The sequence below is a fragment of the Manis javanica genome, chromosome 8, assembly GCF_040802235.1.
Source record: "Manis javanica isolate MJ-LG chromosome 8, MJ_LKY, whole genome shotgun sequence".
Taxonomy (NCBI): Eukaryota; Metazoa; Chordata; class Mammalia; order Pholidota; family Manidae; genus Manis; species Manis javanica.
The window spans coordinates 15,060,137-15,078,735 of record NC_133163.1 but is presented as its reverse complement, the minus strand read 5'-3'; the positions used below and the strand labels follow the sequence as shown (position 1 = coordinate 15,078,735).

General features: G+C 39.6%; 1 long non-coding RNA gene across 1 annotated transcript; it reads right to left on the bottom strand.

Moving 5' to 3' along the window:
- Window positions 1–565: 565 nt before the first annotated feature.
- LOC140843244 (uncharacterized) lies at window positions 566–18,552 on the bottom strand. Its single transcript, XR_012120848.1, has 4 exons — window positions 18,281–18,552; window positions 6,735–6,913; window positions 3,359–3,629; window positions 566–928 (listed from the first exon to the last, which is right to left on the bottom strand). It is a non-coding gene; the product is annotated as an uncharacterized lncRNA (long non-coding RNA).
- Between the last annotated feature and the right edge of the window lie 47 nt (window positions 18,553–18,599).

Sequence of the window (18,599 nt, the reverse complement as noted above, 5' to 3'; positions counted from 1 at the left end):
AACCAGCCACAGAAGAAGACATATGGTGTGATTCCATTTTATACAAGTTAAAAAGAGATTAAACTAATCTATGTGATTAGAAGACAAGATACCAGGTAACCCTGGAAGAAGGACATGACTGAAAAATTTAGGGGTTTGGGTAATATTCTGTTTCTTGACATGGGTGCTAATCACACAAATGTGTTAAGTTTGCGAAAATACAGTTAGCTGACACTTATGTGCATTTCCCTGAATATATATTACATTTTAAAGGTTAAAAATAGAAAAGGAAAAAATCAGTTAAGTCTCCAACCTGTCAATTCCAGCCTATCATTTCCTTCCATTACCAGGTCTCTTGCTATTTTGTAAGTTGCCTTTCAGTGTTAAAATACTTGCTCTATTTTAACAAGTGGTGGGTGGTTGATGTGATTTCTCTATAAATAGTTTGTAGAGAAACCATTTATAACCACTATAGTGGTTTGGGGAAGCACAGTATAAATGTCAGCTTTAAGCATTTGGGGGTGTGCACAACACTTTTTTTCTTATGGAGATCACATTATTAAGTCACAGTACTTTTACTCGGTTTTATCCATATACACAGCATCCAGAGGCATTCATGATTTCCAGCTGCAGATTATACAATGGATTCTCATGCAGATCACAGCTATTAGAGACATTAAATGAAGGCAAGAATCAGATAAAGCCTTCATTGTTACCCTCAAATCCTGTTTGAACTAATGAAGAAAATCTGAGAATAGCTGTCCTTTTCCATACTGTTGCTATTTCCCATTAGTACCTATCCCTAGTAAATAGAGGATAAATAATGGTAAGGTTTTAGTAAGAATCTTCATTTTGGAGCCAAAACTCCAGCATCCTCCCAGTGAGCCCACAAGCCTTTGATCCCACCAGAGCTCTTCTCAGTGTGGCATCCTCCTCTGGAAATAGAGTTCTGCATAAATACAGATAGAGCCTGGATTAGGAGAATAAACACATTATCTCTATAAGCAGCATTCTGTTATTCAGAATAATGGAGTTCATGGCCTAGCAAACTCATAAAAAAATCCACAAGAATACACAAATTTTAAATTATGAAATGAGGCCATGGGTAGACATTTGTAAACAGACAAAGCAGTAAATTGATTGTAAGATCTCATATAACAAACAGGTGGCAGGGAGAGGACTCACATCGCTGTCCTTTAATGTCCAGTATCAGGAAAATCAAGGCATGGTTTTTCTAATCCGTAAGATTGAAAAGAATAATTACTATCTTTTGGAAGTTGCTATACTTTATTTTTGTTGGTATAATATGGAGACTCCAGCCTTCTAAAAATTTCTTACGGCATTCTTTTCGAGATACCACAGAACCATAGACTGACTTTTAAAACTGAGTAAGATATTAAAGTTTATCTAAACCAATGGTCCTCAAATTATGCCCCTAGAAGCGCTGGGAGCTCCTACTTGCAAAGGGTGCCCAGGGATTGATTGGAGAAGGACCAAGAGAGAAACACTCCAGACCCTCCCCAATCCTGGGCCAGCATTAACAAGCAGACCTCCACTTTTTGTTTCCTTAATGGGTTTCCACATACATGTTATTTGAATAAAGTGTTTGACTATTTAAATATAAGAAATAATAACAAAATTTTAAGTAGATGACTCACAGTCCAAATATCCTCAAAACTGAAGAGTTTACCATCCAATAAATTGAAACCTAAGCAGGTTAAGTGATTTGCCCCAAATCCCAGAGCCAGCCAGGGACAGGACTGGAACTGGGACCTTTGCTTCCTGATTTTGATTTGAACAGGCTTTCCAAAACATCACATGCCTGTCAAAGAGCCTTTGCAGTTTCCAAAAAAAGGGGATGGAAATCTTAAATTGAAACTCACGTGTGCTTATTTACCCAGCCTGTAAAGATTCCTTTATTTTCAGTGTTAAAGCCCTTGATACAGAAACCATCTAAATCTTTTAAATTAAAACATAGAGTGCTACATGAATATACAAAACAGAACCAAGGATACACTACTAAGAGTCCATTGATTGTTTGCTCCAAGGTGCTATTTGCAAATGGAAAACAAAGTTAGCTGCTAAAAACATTAAATAGGTTACAATCTGGAACCCTTCAACAGAGTAAAGCTGCCATAGAAGTAACTAGCTGATTTTAAGCTTAAAACAGGCCTTCTTTTCTTAAATACATGTGGGTATTTCATTGTTTTTTTTAAAATGTCAGGTTGTTGGTTCAAAATTGCTGTATATTTACACATGAGCTTTCTCTCCATCATGCCAGCTTTATTTTCTAAAGAGAATCTACTGCAATTGAATTTTTTTATCCAGTCTGGTAGCCAAAGGGTTAGTTAAAGATATGGGTCTCTATTTTTAGCTCTTACTATAGTCAGGCTCCCATTCAATCTAAAAGCAGTCATGCCTTCTGCACCAGTTTTAACCCTGCAAAGCTGAAGACTCCTGCCAATCCAAATTAAGGATAAGCTGAAATAGCCCATCCTCAGTCAAAACCATGGAAACCAGTACACAATATACATCCTGTCCCTTACTGAGTAGTCGTTAAAATGCTTTACTCACAAGACATGAAATCTGTTTTGTTTGGTTGTCATTTAAGGACAAATTTACACTATAGGACAGTCAACCATCCGTGCTTACTTAAGAAAAAAAAGGATTTATGATAGTGTAACCTTTACAATTAGGGAAAGATAGGAATAATTTTCATTATTTACTTATATATTTATTTATTTGCTGCCTTGTTTCCAAAAGAGATCTGTGATAAGTCCTAGAACCTCCAAAAGAGGGAGTGAGAAGAATAATTGGAGGGTGGGCTTTCTACAGCTATGACAATGTGAACAACTGGTTTGGCAATCTGGCTAAATAATAAAAATACAATTGGATTCTGTGCAGTGAGTCTGCCCAAGTATCACTTTTGAATTGGGAAATATGAGTCGGTCTGTCTTTTCCTGACTTTTGTTTCTAGTTGAAAATAGCTTTATGATTCTTTTCTAATTAAAAAGTCAATATGAGCCCAACTAGACAATCCATACATTTTGAGAGGAGTATAAAGAAGAAAGTAATAATCAGGCCACACCATCCAGAGGCAACCGTTATAATTGCGGTGACCATCCTCCCAACACCCCCTGGGCATAGACACATGCATGCCTTAGTAAGTGTATATAAATGAAGTGGTACTCTGCATGATGTTTTCTTACTCAGTTCATTGTGAAGGTCTTTCCATACCAATTACTATAGACTTGTCATACACTCCACTGCATAGGTGTTCTGTAATCTGTCACTAATCCCCTACTTAGGAATAAACAGCATTTTGCTATTATGAACAACACTGCAATGAAGATTCTCTTACATAAACATATATTCTTACAATTGATCAGTTATCTCCACAGGATAAATTCCAAGATGTGCGATTGCTCAGTCAAGCAGCATATGTATTTAAATATTTGGTCCATATTATCTGAACTGCACCCTGAAAAAGTGAAGCCAATCTTCATGTAGGATCATTAGACATGTGCGTGAAGTTCTTCTACATCCCCACAAATATCAGCTTTCTCACTCTTTTTTATCTTTTCCCACCTAATAGACAAGATGTCATTATATTTTGATGGTAGCAGTTCTTCTCCCATCAATTCATAACTCTAAAAAAAGGAGAAATATAATTAAATTCAATGAGATAGTCGAACTTGATGATTGTGAAAGGCTCTTCCAGTTTTTACATTGTACAATTCTACAAAATGTCCTTAATTCATTTCTCATTAAGCATCTATTATAAGCAAGATCCCAGAGGAGCAGGATACTAATCTTGAGTATCTAATGTGCATAAGAATGACGCCTTAAGAAAATTGTTTTTATGCTCATTTTATAGAGGAAAAACATAGGACTTAGGAGGAGTTAAATATGTGTAGAATCAGAGCAGGTAGATCTGACTAGAAAGCTGTGTTTTCCCTGTACCATGCATGCTTCATCTCCCTGGGACTCCTATCCTTCAGAAACACACAGTCTGCTCTGAAGCCAGGGTAAGAGTTGTAGGAGAGACTATACTCACAAAAAAGTAATTCAAGTCACATCTTCTGATTGCCAAGGTCAAGCCCTTATCTTCTTCCACCCACATCTACCACCACCACCTGTATCATTCTCTCAGCATTCAGTATGGTGCTTCATCTATAGCAGATGATCAATTAATATGGCCCATGCCCCACCCTATCGGCCTGACTACTTGGCTGGAAGGGATAAAATTAAATTCTTTCACTGTGGACAGGGTAGTCCTACTCACAGAACCACACAAGAGTGGCCTGGCAGCTAGAAAGTAATTAGCCTTAGCTTGATAATACCACCCAATTTGTAGGCCTCCACCCCTACTCAGCCTGACAAGGCTTGGAGCCATGAGCCCAGAAAAACAGTGAGCTCCATAGACAGAAAGGCAGTCAGCTTCAGGACACAAGTGAGGCAATTGTACTCTTTCAAAGTTCTGCTTTAACCTTTCTATACAATCTGACTAAATTATTTTATTATGTTTTACACCTTTGACATTTTCTATTTCTTTGACATATTTTAGAGTGCCTTTAGACTTTATCAAGATTATCATCATCATTATCACTATTGTTATCAATCATTAACCACTGGAAATACGTTTTCTATGGTTCAATGTTGGTTTAAAATGGCACATCTCTACCACTATTCTAGCTTAGGTACTGAGTTCTGAGAGCTAACACAGTGCAAGGAACAGCTCAGGACCAAAAAGTTACTGAATTCTGATTGGTTACATTCACTTGTGATCAACAGGTCTAAATGTTAGTGCACAGTGGTCCAGGATCTAGACTCTGCCTAACCACTAGACTCTGCGAAGAATTTATTGATGTGTATTTTCATGTCACATAGCACAAAATAGCTTTTTCTTTTCGTTTGTATAAATCTATGACAAGCTTCAATTTAATGTTTTCTGCAGATGCAATATCCTCAAAAAACAGCTGGAAGACAGGTACACTTACACTGTAAAATTTACAATGTAAATTATAAAGCTTACTGGCGCATGAAGCAAAGCTACATTTCCATGTAACAAATCAGTGTTTCATGTGCTTTGGGTAAGCTGAGGAAATGTTGACGGGTTTTCCAGGCTTTAAGGATATGACAAACCCTGGACTGTGGCCTACCTCACTGTTAGTTCAGCCTCTCTGTAGATTACAGAATGGCCATGGGTGTGGACATTTGTGCTACAATGACAGCCCATTCCAGGAAGAAGAGTGGGCCTATTATATTTGCTGCATGCTCTCCTTTCTAATTTGCCATCTTTATTCTGAACAAATGTGTTATTACTCAACAACAAAGGGTCTGACAAGATGCACAAACCTCATACTATAAAGACTACATAAAAGCAGGAGATAATGAATGTTAAGTGAATTCTGGCTTGGTTTGGTTTAAAGAGATCACTTCCAAGAAACACTTGGTATCAGTACTTGAGGTATTAGAGATGAGTCCTGACAGCTGGGCTTCTTGGAACAAGCGCAGCTTTGTTCTCTTTTATGTTCGCTTGTTCCCCTGCATTTGTTGTCAGTAACCACTCATACACAAGACAAAGCAGAAGATGACACAACAGAGCAACAGCAAAAAAGTGGGAGATTCCAGCTAATGCTGAGGAGGAGGGATTGGCTGTCACAAGTTCTGTTTTTAGTAGTTGCTGCTATGATGATTTCTAGAGTGCCAAGTCTAGCCTGTCTTTACAAATGACTTCATGTTTGAGCATCAATATGCATGTGTGGAACCAAACCCATAAGCTCTTCTTCCCGTGCACATAGCTAGACTCTCCTTCTCAACCTCCCTTGAGGATAGAGCAAATGGAACGTGAACAGAAGGGATGCGGGCCACTTCTGGGCCTGGCCCATTAAAATTCCCATGGGAAATCCTCCTCTCTCTCTTCCCACACTTCCCTCATCTGCTAGCTAGCTGGATGTCCATGCCCAGGTAACCATGAAGTCATGTTTGATGAATGATGAAACCACCACAGCCAGATCTCTGAATGATTGTGTGGAGCTCAGATCACCAACACCAATACCCCCATCAACTGGAACCTACAAAAAGAAAAGATAAGTGTCTATAATAATCAGGCCCCTGAAATGTGGGTGGGAAGGTAGGGGCAATTTGTTGTAATAGCTAGCCTGCCCTGACGCATACAGCACGCAAGAGCCCAGGGCAAGATTGAATGACACGCTGTGTGTCTGTGCTGGCCACTTTCTGATCACCTTTTCTTTGACCTCCCCTTCTGCTTGCTCTCTAATAACTAACTCCAAGCTGGGGAATGATGGAGAAAAACATACTGGGTTGACACAGTTTTGGAAAAGACTTTGTGAAGACAGTGAAGAACATACATTCTTGAAGAGAGAAATGCTATCCCATCCACACAGTGTGAAATAGAATAGTATGAGTCTTCCAATTTTGTTTTTATTTTGCTAAACTATTTTGACTATTCTAATTCCTTCACTTTCCCATGTAAGTTTCAGAATCAGTTTGTTGAGATCAGTATAGAAGCACATGGTTCTTACCTTTTTATCCAATCCAACAATCTCTGTATTTTAATTCATTTAGTCTAATTGGATTAGTACAATGGATTAGTATCTACTTTTTTTTATTGAAGTATTGTTGATGTTCAATCTTATATTGATTTCAAATACACAACACAGTGGTTTACCAGTTACCCATATTATTAAATCCACCTACTGCAGTTACTAAATGCCAACAGCACAACCTACCTTTTCACAAGCAGTTTTCTATTCCATCATTTCTTTTTTCCTTTTTTTTTTGTCTTTTTTCTCTACTCTCAAATGCATTGAGTATTTCTTCAGTTTCTATTTGATCACCTCTATAAACATTATTAATATCAGTTTTTTAATATGTTTAGAGGCAATGTATCTTCAATTAATGTATTCACCTGCAAATGAATTAGATCATTTTACTGGCAGTGTAAGGAACTTAAAACAGTACATTTCACTGCTTTTCAACCCCACTGCACATGAGAATCACTAGAGGAAATGTGAGGGGAAAACAAAAAATCAATGCCCAAGCCCAACCCAAAAGAAATAAATCAGAATCTCTAGCAGGCAGGCACAGGCATCAGTTTTGCAAAGTTCTGCAGGAGATTTTTAATAAGTGGCCAGGTTTGACCACCAACCCCAAAAGACCATGGGTTACCATGTGGTGCTTATGTGTGATGCACAGCCTGGGATGTGTTTATGCCTGCCACTGAAAAGGCAAAGGACCTGGGCAGTGGTTACACCTGGTGGCACTACCTGTACCTGGGCACCCATTGTCCTCACACATTTATGTCAACTCCCCACCAACTGCAGGCTTCTGTGATTTCTGGTTCAAACTTAACCACTGGAGGACACTGACTTATGATATAAGGACTGTGTAAAAACATGTCTAATGAAAGCTGATAAAATAAATCAATTTCTTACAGTTTTAATATAAGATGCCTCACTCCACTCCATCAAGGAGGTACCAGGCAGGATAATTTACTTCCTCACTCTGAAACGCTTCAATTTTTATAAATGGCAGTGTCAACAATCAGGGGGTTGAATGTGATTTAAGGCCATGAATAATGTTCTAACAACAAAGTACCAGTGAAATCACTACCACTAAATCTTCTATAAACAGCTTGATAGCACGGGCCCTAAAATATCTCCGAAGTTTTAGACATTTGATCTTTGTCAGAGCACTAGGAAAAGGCTTCCTCTAAAAATACCCAACTTTTTGTAGAATGGGGACTGGAGGCAACATTTATTGCATTTGAACTCTTTTATCTTAAAGGTTAGGAAATTGAGGCTCAGAGAAGTGTCTTGTTCAAGTTCGCACAAGTACACGTAAGACCACACATGCACCCTAATCAAGGATTCTGATCTCATAGTCTTCATTCTATGTTTCCATGTTATCATAGACCAAACCTTTAGAATTGCTAGAAGAATTATTCTGGATAACCCCAAGAGCAGAGAATACAGTGAAGGCAACCTCTGTATAAATTTGATATGGGCTTAATTAAACTCAGTTCTCAAATTGCTCCTATTAGAAACTATGGAAATACTCATGTTTAACATTAAACTTATTGTTGTATTGTCAATCAAATGCAGGTAGGCAGTCTACATTGATTGACTATTCCAAGTTGTCAATAAAGTCACTTTCTAGTAGAATCTATTTCCAAAGTCTAGTTTGAAGATCACAAAAAGCCTAACTGTGATTGGCTAGGATTATGTATAACTGTAATAGAAACCCCAGAAGTTTAGTTTTCTCTTTATGAAGTTTGACTCCAGAATTAAGAGTCTTACTGAGTCTACCCTAGGATTGGTATGAAAGTCCATGGCGTCAGGGACTCCATCTTCTTCTAGCTTGTTACTATAACGAGCATTGCCTCCATTCCCAAGGCCACTTCATGGTCTGAGGTAGCAGCTCCAGGTCCGGCCATTACAACCACATTCCAGCCAACAAGATGGAAGAAAGAGACAAAAGAAGGACACACTCCCTCTTTCAAGGACACATCCCTAATGTTGTATACATCTCTTCCATTTCACTCATTAACCTACATTTTGTCATATGTGCATCCTACTTGTAAAGGAGGATGAGAAATGTAGTTTTGATTTCATATGGCCTAACTAAAAATTGGGAGTGCTATTATTATATAAGGGAAAATAAATATTGAGAGCATGTAGTAGTCTCAGCTATAACTTGTGACAGAGTCTTCTGTTTTACATATATGCATAAAATATATATATAAACCAATATTCTCAATTTTCTGGTAAAGCAAGTTTTTTTAATGACCATGCTGCTAGTTAACATAACGTTCTTTTTTGGAACAGGATGGTGTTAAGTGCCCAGTGGGGTTTTTCTTCCTGGGCTCCCTAAATTGTGACAAAGACCCAAACCAGAACAAAAAGTGATGGGTACCCATATTGTTACTTCTCAGAAATGCTTGTCTTGAAGACGGTCATGGAGAAGCACCATTTCAGCAGAGTATCCTACCCACTATATTAGTTTCCTAGGACTGCTGTAACAAATGAATACTACAGTTTGGGTAGTTTAAAACAACTAGAGTTCATTCTCTCACAGTTGTGGAGGCCAGAAGTTTGAAGTCAGTATTCCTGGGCCAAAATCAAGGTGTCAGCAGGGTCTCGCTCCCTCTGGAGGTTTTCATGGAGAATCCATCCCTTGCCTCTTCTGGCTTCTGGTGGCGGCTGGCATGCCTTGGCTTCTGACACCACTCCAATCTCTGCTTTTATCTTTACATCATGTCTCCTACTGTGTGAGCTCTTTCTGCTTCCCTCTTATAAGGATGCTTAAAAGGATGATTGTATTTAGGGCTTGCCCAGATATTCCAGAATAATCTCCTCTTCTCAAGATCCTTAATTTAACCACTTCTGAGACCTTTTACCCTTATAACATTCATAGTATCCCGAAACTAGGACCTGATATCTTTGGGTGGCCATCATTCAGCATACTACATCCACCAAGAAAATGTGAGGATGACTGGAATAAAAGAAAGATGTCACCTTTTGCTGGGAGGCATCTCTTGTAAAGAGAAGCCATTCCCTGCCTGTCTTCTTTGTTATCAGGAAGGAGAGAGCTGATTCCCCTCCTGGGAACCAAGGGAGGCAGTTCCCAAGAGAATCAGTCACGGGTGCCTATGAAAAGGGGTTTCTGAATCCAAACCTGGTTAAATGTCTATGCTAGCCAATGGATCGGCTCACCTGCCCTGGGATCCAGGCAGAGGGGAATGAATTAAGGAGTCAGGGCAGGATGGAGGATAGCCATAGAGAGGGGCCACCCTCCCCTTCTATTCGCCTCTCCCATAGTTCTGGTTCCCAAAACGTACAGAAAAGGATCCCCTACACACCTGCATGTCCATGAGTCTGGAGTCCACCATCTGGCTGGAGATGGCTAAAGCTGGGGCCAATCAGGCAGGTGCATTGGGAGAGTGGGGAGAAATGCAGCCAGACAGGGTTCACAGGAGTCAAGCATCACAACATATTTACCAACATCTGGGGAAGCTCTTTGGGACTGAGCCACCATTAGAAGGGCATGTTGGAGCCACCACTCCTCCACACTGAGCCCACAGACAAAGAGCTAGAAGAACAATGTTGACCTCACATGGAGAGATAAAACATCAAATCAGATAAGAAGCTGTGTTATTCCTTTTTCCCCTGCATCTTAGCATCAGAAGCCAGTGCAAGGAGGTGCAAGGGGGGAGTGAAAGCTGATCACATTACATCCAATATCAGCCACTGGAGCCCATTAGTCTAGCCAGTGCTAGGGGAGGGGAAGAGAAGAGCTTTAGATTCAACAAAAGGGTACAATTTAAAAATAAATAGAGTTGAATCTTAAAAACCAAAGGTGCTTTTAATTACAGAAAATAACAATGTAGGGATGGACAGGCACTGCCCGCTTATAACCTTTTGTCCCCAAATAACCATGTGTCCACAGGCCCCCCTCCTGCAGGCAGTATGCTAGTTATGTGGTATGTGGATGGCCTGGGCTGGCCAAATCCAGACCCACCTTACCAATGGAAACATCTTATTGGCAGGCATACCCCTCTGACCAAGGTTATGTTTCTTGGGGTGCTAGTGGCACAAGAATGATCTCTTCTAGCACAGCACATAGTCTTTGTCCCCTCACCCCAGCACACATGTAGTCTTTGTCTCCTCTCCCATGTAAGTGTCCACAATAGCGGTCCTCAACCTCATCCATCTGGCTTCCTGTTCTCCCTGTACCTAAGTTCCAATAAACTCTCATTTCTCATATGGCATTGCTGGGTCTTTCCTTTGGTCTCCCAAGTGCTTGCCCATGCAACTTGCCCACCTGGGCATGCAATCAGACTTGCCATCACACAGGCAAAAGGGTAAAGAATCAGGCTGAAGGATCTTTAAGAGCTCCTTTGACCTTCCAGTGGGGAGGGGACTTGATTAGAGTACAGGTAAAAAAGGTCATTAGGAAAAATGAAAGCATTCCATGCTTTCACTGCAAAAGGAATTGAGGGTCCCTAATAAGCCAATTTTGCCCATTAATCAAAATCACATCAGAGAATCAGCCTCTCCAAATCTGAGTGGATCCTCATCTATTGAGACCCTCTTTGCTCTCTATGGAAGCAAAAAGACCATTATAACAATCAAAAGATCCCAAAACTTCAATTTTTTAAATGCCACTTACATGGCTTTTGCCATACTATTATTTACTTTACAGTTTTCCTTTGAATTTACTCACTTTTTTAATTAAACATTTTTTAAAAGAAACTATACCTTAACTATAATTGGAAGAACACTGGTAGTTGCCATAAATAAGCACAACAAAAGCAAAAAGAAACAAAAATCGAAAACCACAGTGCCTCAAATAATGAGACTTTCTTCTTGATGTAATTAGGATTGAAAGAATTGCAAAGGGAATAACTTTCTCACAAGGGAACTCAAAGTTATTTAATACTAGGACTGAGCAATAATATATGAAATGCCAAAACCTCAAATGAAAGGAAGGATCTGGAGTATGAAGATACTGCCTTTACATACCTGCCTCTACCACCTTGCTAACACCTTTTCAACTACTTGGGAATTCACATTGGAAGGTGATGTGTTAACAGGGAAGTCTCGGAATTTTATATCATGAAATGCTACAAATGTATCAGTTAGGACTCTTTCTTGCAAAAGACAGACAGCAAAGAATTGATTAGCTCATGTAACTAGGAGCTCCGGTTCAAATACTTCAACCAAAGCTGGATGTGGGGACTCCAATAACATCTTCTGCATGCCCTCTCTCTCTCTCTCTCTCTCTCTCTCTCTCTCTCTCTCTCTCTCTCTCTCTCTCTCTGTCTCTCTCTCACTTTCTCCGCTGTGCTCTCCATAAGGGGCAAGTCAGCTGCCCAGAACTCTGTATCTCCCAGCTTAGCAGATACAGCAGAAAGAGCCAATTACCAAGAGCTTAGCAGCTAGGTCCCAACAAGGATGCTGATAAGATGGGATGCTGACCAGGGTTCTGTACCCTCCCTTGCATCAATCCCTATAGCCAGATGGCTGGACATATTCTGGCCAGGTCAGAGTCACATCTCCCCTTCCTGTGATAACAGAGGGGCAGGAGAAGAGAGGAGACTGAGAAAGAAGGAAGATGGTGACAACACCAATCAAAGGACAAGGGACGTGTTTCCCACAGGAAGAAAAGAGAAAGAATGTTGGGCAGACAAAAACAACAGGTGTTTACAATGAATGCCTTCTCTGTGTCAGGCACATTCAATTTGAAAAGAACCTAAAAGGTTACTTAATAATGATAGCATTTAAAAATACAAGAGTGAATGTGTTTGCTGAAGGGCTGCTGCCAGCAGGGAAGGAGACCCTGTTAGTGCTCAGCCCAGGCCACTCCCTTGCAGGCCAGTCCCAGCTACAACAGCCACTGCCTGTACCTTATTGTCTAGAGCTTGCTCTGAATATTGGAGCCCACCTTACCTGCCTACAGGGAATTAACCAACCATCCCCCACAGCCCTTAGGTAAGGATGGATGGGAGGTGGTGGATAAATACCCCAGCTTCCCACCCTCAGGTAGGATAACTCTGAGGTGTTCTGTACTGTTTCCCAGAGCCTGCAGAGCTTCTTTCCCTTCTCTGTCTCACTTATGTACACATCTTACTGGTGATTATGGGGATGACCTCCTAAACAAACTACTTGCATTTGAATCCTTGTCCCAGGGTCTGCTTCTGAGGGGACTCAGACCATGGCAGCCAGGCACTGTGGTAAGCTATTTATTTGTATTATCTCCTTTCATACTCACAACAATCACATGAAGTAGACACTGTTATTATGCTAGGCTATTTTACTTATGAAGACATGTGGCCCTTGGTCAAGGTCACACAACTAGGAAACAGCACAGCCAGGATTCGGAAGTAAGTCGATTCCAACACACACTTAAAGGCTATTCTATGTCACCTGACACTACAATATCCTGGTATGTACTAATATACCTACAATATCCCTGCAGATGTCCAGCATCCAGTGATTCTGTTCAAAGCAGATAAAACCCAGAGGATCATTGAAAAGATTGTAAATGAACTAGAGAAGGTATGGCTATGTCCTGTTGAATCTGAGGGGATAATGTGAGCTGAATAGTGATGGGCCTTGGATACAGTAGGTGCTCATTAATATTGGTTGAAATAACGTGAGGCAACTTTTAGTTACAGGAAGTCATTAATGTTGCTCTTTTCTGCCATCCTTGAAAAAAGAAGCTGCCCCTTCTGAGGGATAAATTCTCCAGTACAAGATGTTACTAAACTCAATGTAAATGACTGTCCCTCTGGATTATGGTAAAGTGATCATCTCCAGGATAGGAGAAAAACTGGGTTCAACTGGGCTTTATTTCATTTTGGAAGACTTACAATATTGTTGGCCTTTTAGGGAAAAAAATACGACTGTAAAATATACGTACATTTATCTTGGAAAGTAAACTACAGGATTGCCTAAAACAAAGATTTAAGCAAACTCATTTACCCTTTCCATTTTTTATGTCCATCATTGCACATGAAAATAATCATTCCATTATTTTAGGTAGCACATGCATAAGAGAGTGAACATGCATAATGATATGCCATTGAGATAGTTTCTTGCCCATTTCCTATTAGTGGAATGAGCACTAAATCAGGAGTCAGAACACTGAATTGTGTGAGCTAATTGTTCATCTTCTCTGGTCTCCAGTAGTCTGCTTTGCAAAAACAGTGTTTTGGCTTTGTGATCACTGGCATCCTTCCAGTCCCCAAATCCTCTGACATACAAGCAAAAATATTGTTTACTGCCAGCCTTGTTTAAAAAGTAAATTAAGGAGGCTCAGAATATCACTTCTACCTTGTCTGTTTATCTTACATAAACATTTGTAAGACACAGAGAAGTCTTTCTGTGACCAGCCCATCACCAAAGTTTCTAGACTGTGCACTGACTGTGGGAAATGCCTCCTGTATTTATTGCTTGATTCACAATGTTTTTTGTTAATCTAAGGTTGCCTGTGGTTATAAACTTCATTGGAAACTTAATGTTACATAACAAAAAGCAGTTTTCATAACACATTTTCATGAAACACAATGAACACTGAATAACTGTTTGCAGACAGGGAAATTGAAGGACTCAAAGAGGGTAAGAGAAACCTTATATATGAGCCAAGTGAAGTTAGAAATTAAGCTTGGCTGAAGGGGTCAGGAACTGCCCCCCACCCCAATATCCAACTTATTTGCTCAAATATTCTGAAGAAATAATGCAGTATAAGTGTGAATGTAAGTTTCCAGTGTGCTCTCCAACACTTCCAATTATTAGGTCAAACTAAATGATATTGTATTTGACCACTTTTGATTTTTAAATAAGCAATTTCGTGTAGTTCCACTGAATAATTTAAAGCCATTGAGAAGCCCCTTGAAGGCACACATCCTAAAAGACAAAGAACTAAAATATAACTGGAGTGGATAGTGAATCCCTTACAAAAACTAGCTAGGGCATCAATAAAGGATGGTTTTCATTGATGGCTTTCAGTCATTTTTTTATTGATGTTTATGTGGCAGTTTGTAAATAATAGATGCATTTATAAGAACTTATAATTCCCAGAACCCCATTAATTGTTAACACTCTGAACTCTACTTTTCAAATGAAACAAATATTACTAGGATAGACTAATAGCTCAGTTATGTTTTTTGTTTTGCTTTGTTTTTAATGGCAAAGCCACTTAAAAATAGAGAATGCCTTAGGTAGAGATTATCAAACCTTTTGGCCAAGCACCATCCCTGATGTATTGTGGCAACTAACTGACTGGCAGTGGAAGAATAGATAAAATACTCTTCTTAAGCTATGGGGACAGGTTACCTAGTAACCACAGTATGGTTAAATTCTGTTCACAAAGACTTGTTCCCTTAATTGGACGAAAAGATTTAAAGAACACAGCTGGAGTGATGGAAGGCTATGTCAGTGGCTTAATACCCACAATTCTAGCAGCCTGTGCTAAAGGGTCACAATATGAGTGAATCTTTTGTTAACAATAAGAAGCCAGTTAAGCCACCTACAGAGTCATAATTTTATGGTGTTCTCAGCTGTAGGAAAAAATGAAAATAAAGTGTGGAATGGAGCATATTAAAAAGTGTAGTACGAACCCCATATGGTGTTACAGCTCTGAGAATGATCATTTTCTACAGACAAGATTATATGTGTGTTCAGATATCAGAGTTCTGTTCCACAAGAGAATTTAAACAGATCACTTGGGGTCTGCATGCCCTGATGTCACTCTTCTATGTCTGTTAGGCACATATTGCCTTACAGAGAACTACGGTCACTCCTGTTCTTTCCTGCTTTAACAATAAAACTAAGAAAAATCAAGTTATAAGATGACAATGATTATTTTTTTAATCCATTAAGGACCTTTAGATAATACAGTCATTTTTCCTGTGCTCAAAAAAGAACTCAGTATATATGTCACAAAGTATAATCAGAGAATACCTTGGAGTCACTTTTAAAACTGTTATCAGTCCTTAACACAGCTTCAGTAAGATTTGTAGGTTAATATTGCCTCGGCTTGGCTGGCTGCCTTGCTCACAGGCACGCAGCTTAAAACTTTCCTAAAGCCCCCTCTAGCGACAAACAGCAAATTCATCCCTTACTTCATAACATGCTAAGACCGTCAAGCTCTGAAGTTCCATTTCCTTATTCAGTTATGAGAAGAATCAATAGCTACAGTATTTTGAGTGGAGAATGACTACGAGACAGTCAGTAGCTTGAATTACCAAGTGTTCTTCAGTCAATGAAACCCTAAGGGACTTTGTTTTGAGACTGAGGTCAACACAAAGACCACACACACCATTCAATTCTATTTCTTTTACTTGGCTCTGCTCTGTATTACTTAAAAAAAAATTCCTAAATGTATTTCATTTTTGTCCTTTAGGGCCTTTAAGGAATAAAGTATGTTCATAACAACCCAATGAATGGAAAAATATTATGTAGCCTTTAGCTCTTGTTGCTTTTACTGCATTTATTGGATAATTTTCACTGATGGTTCTAAGCATGTCCAAACAGACAAACATGAATTCCAGGAATCCTCTGAATTATAAAACTACAGATTATATTTAAAGGTATAGATTAAATGTGTATATAATAATATATTTTAAAATAATATATAATATAATGAAATATATACACTATATGTTATATGTACTAGACCATTATAGTATGTGTAATATACAGCTTATTTTATTTATATCTTCATTTCCAAAGGTATTAAAACTCACTCAATAAAACATAGGTCCAATTGAGCCACTAAAATAATAGTACATTTTTAAAAGCCACCTGTCTAAAAAGGGAGTTAAGAGATGGGTAGAAACATATGCTATGAATAAATTATTGCAACTGAGCACAAATCTTAGTTTTGAGCTTCCTGTCAGTTAAGACAAAAAGAGAAATCCAATAATAAAGTAAGCATGCCAATTCATTAGGAAGAAAAATATTTTCCTTCGAAAATATACACAAATTTCTACATATCAATAACAACAATATTACCAATGGAATCATATCTTAACAATGCAAAATTCATATTTGAATATTCAACAAAAGGTCTTCAGGAATGCCTGCTCTCCAAAGCTATTGCACCTGGGCATGATTCTCCCAATGGAAAGATGTTCCTAGGAGCTAACTCTACAATAAGCCCGCACTACCTGCCTGCATCTGCCTGTGACCATGGACTGTCTCCTGGGAATATCAACTAGAAAGGTTCTTCTTTCCTTTGGCTACACACACACACACAGTGAAAGCCAAGGACAAATTAAACTGCATTTATGGTAATACATTCACTGCTAAAATTGGAGAGAAAAATAACCCTATTGTGCATTCCTGAAAGAACTGGTACTAAATAGTTAAAAGAAAAATAATGAAATGAGGATGGCTTCACCTGAAGTTGGATATGAAGCAATATTGTCTCCAGACCCCTCTCCCATTTGCTGTCCTCTCCCAGTATTGGAGAACCTTCCTGATTTCAAAGCAATATCTACTTTTCATCCTAAAGTTTACTTGCATTAGAGGAGCTGGCACCACCTGTGTGTGCACCAAGCCACTGTGTGTTCTCTCTCCCAGGGGTGTTTGCCCTTTCAGTTTAGCTCTAATTCAATTTAACAAATGCTTACTGAAGGCCTGTTATATGCAAGGTATTTTCCAGATGCTAGTAGTGGAACAAAAGGCTTCATGTTCTTAGGAATTTTAAGCATTAGTGAGTAGGAAAGCAAGAGAGCTCTTGTTTTCTGGGTAGTATCTGTCTATCTCTGTATCCTTCGAAATGATCTTTGGTTTGGGAGTACAGAGTGATCACACATACTTCCACATTCCTCAGATTTTGAATCTAATTCTCTCCTACTCCAGAACCTTAGGGAACCAGGAGTCTAGGTGTTCCCATAACCAGATTTCTGGTTTATTACGCTTTGCTTGCTATAGCCTTTCCTGACTTACTCCCTTATGTCTGAATTTGCCGATACTCCATTTCTTCAGAAACAGGAGTCTTTGAAGAAAGAAAACTATTATTTGTTGAGTACCTTGTTGTACTTGCCAGGCACTATACATTACTCCTTCAACTACAAAGTTAATAGCATCTTTCACATTTTACAAAAGAGGAAACTGAAGCTCATAGAGGTTTAGAAACTAATTCAAGATCAAGGGGGCAAGCAGCAGACAACTCAATTAAGTTCACATATTTGGCTCCAAAGCCAGTACTCTTTCTATTACAGCAGTGGTTCCAACTGTGGGTCTGATTTTCCTCCCAGATGACATGTGGCAAAGGCTGGAGACATTTTAGATGGTCACAACGGGGGATGGGATGAACAGGTAGCTACTGTAGTGAGTGGGTAGAGGGCAGGGATGTTGCTAAATATCACACTGTGCAAGCACAGATCCCATAACAAAGAATTTTACATCCAGCCCAAAACGTCAGTAGTGACGCTGATAAGCACTGTATTACAGAATGCTCCCTGCCCTATTATGATCTTGTTTCCAGGGATTCAAAGGATAACTACTTCAAAATTAAACAAATTGTAGATAGCCACGCATCAGCCAAGGCCTTGTTCTTGTGGCAACTCTCCTCTGTCATAAAGGAAAACAGATTGGAAACTTAAATATAAAAAGGCGGCAGTGGGGGGAGCGGAGGGTAACTCAGTAAGCTGAAGGGAAGTGCAACCTCATAATTGAGGTCACGAATCAAGAAGTATGTAAATGTTTTTTCATCGCCACGATTTTCAATAACCCAGATGTTCTCCGCTTTGAAACTTAATTACCTGGGACTGGTTAAATGTTACTGACTTCAACCAGCTTTTGAATTTGATTTTTGCCGGGACCCAGGGGACGTGGATGCCAGATGAGACGACATTCTCTCTCCGCTCTTCCCGCAGGGACAAGGCCTGCCCGGTGCTGGGTGGCTTGACGCCTGACAGGCGGCCGCGCTGGGTACTACCGGCAGGCTCCCTCAGCAGCAGGCTGACGCTGCGGCACTTGCCCCGCCCCGCCCCTCCATTCTCGACGACCCTCCTTCTCGCCCCGGGTACCCCCGGGGGCGGGGCCGGGAGAGCGCCCGTCCCTGCGGCGTGACGTCACAAT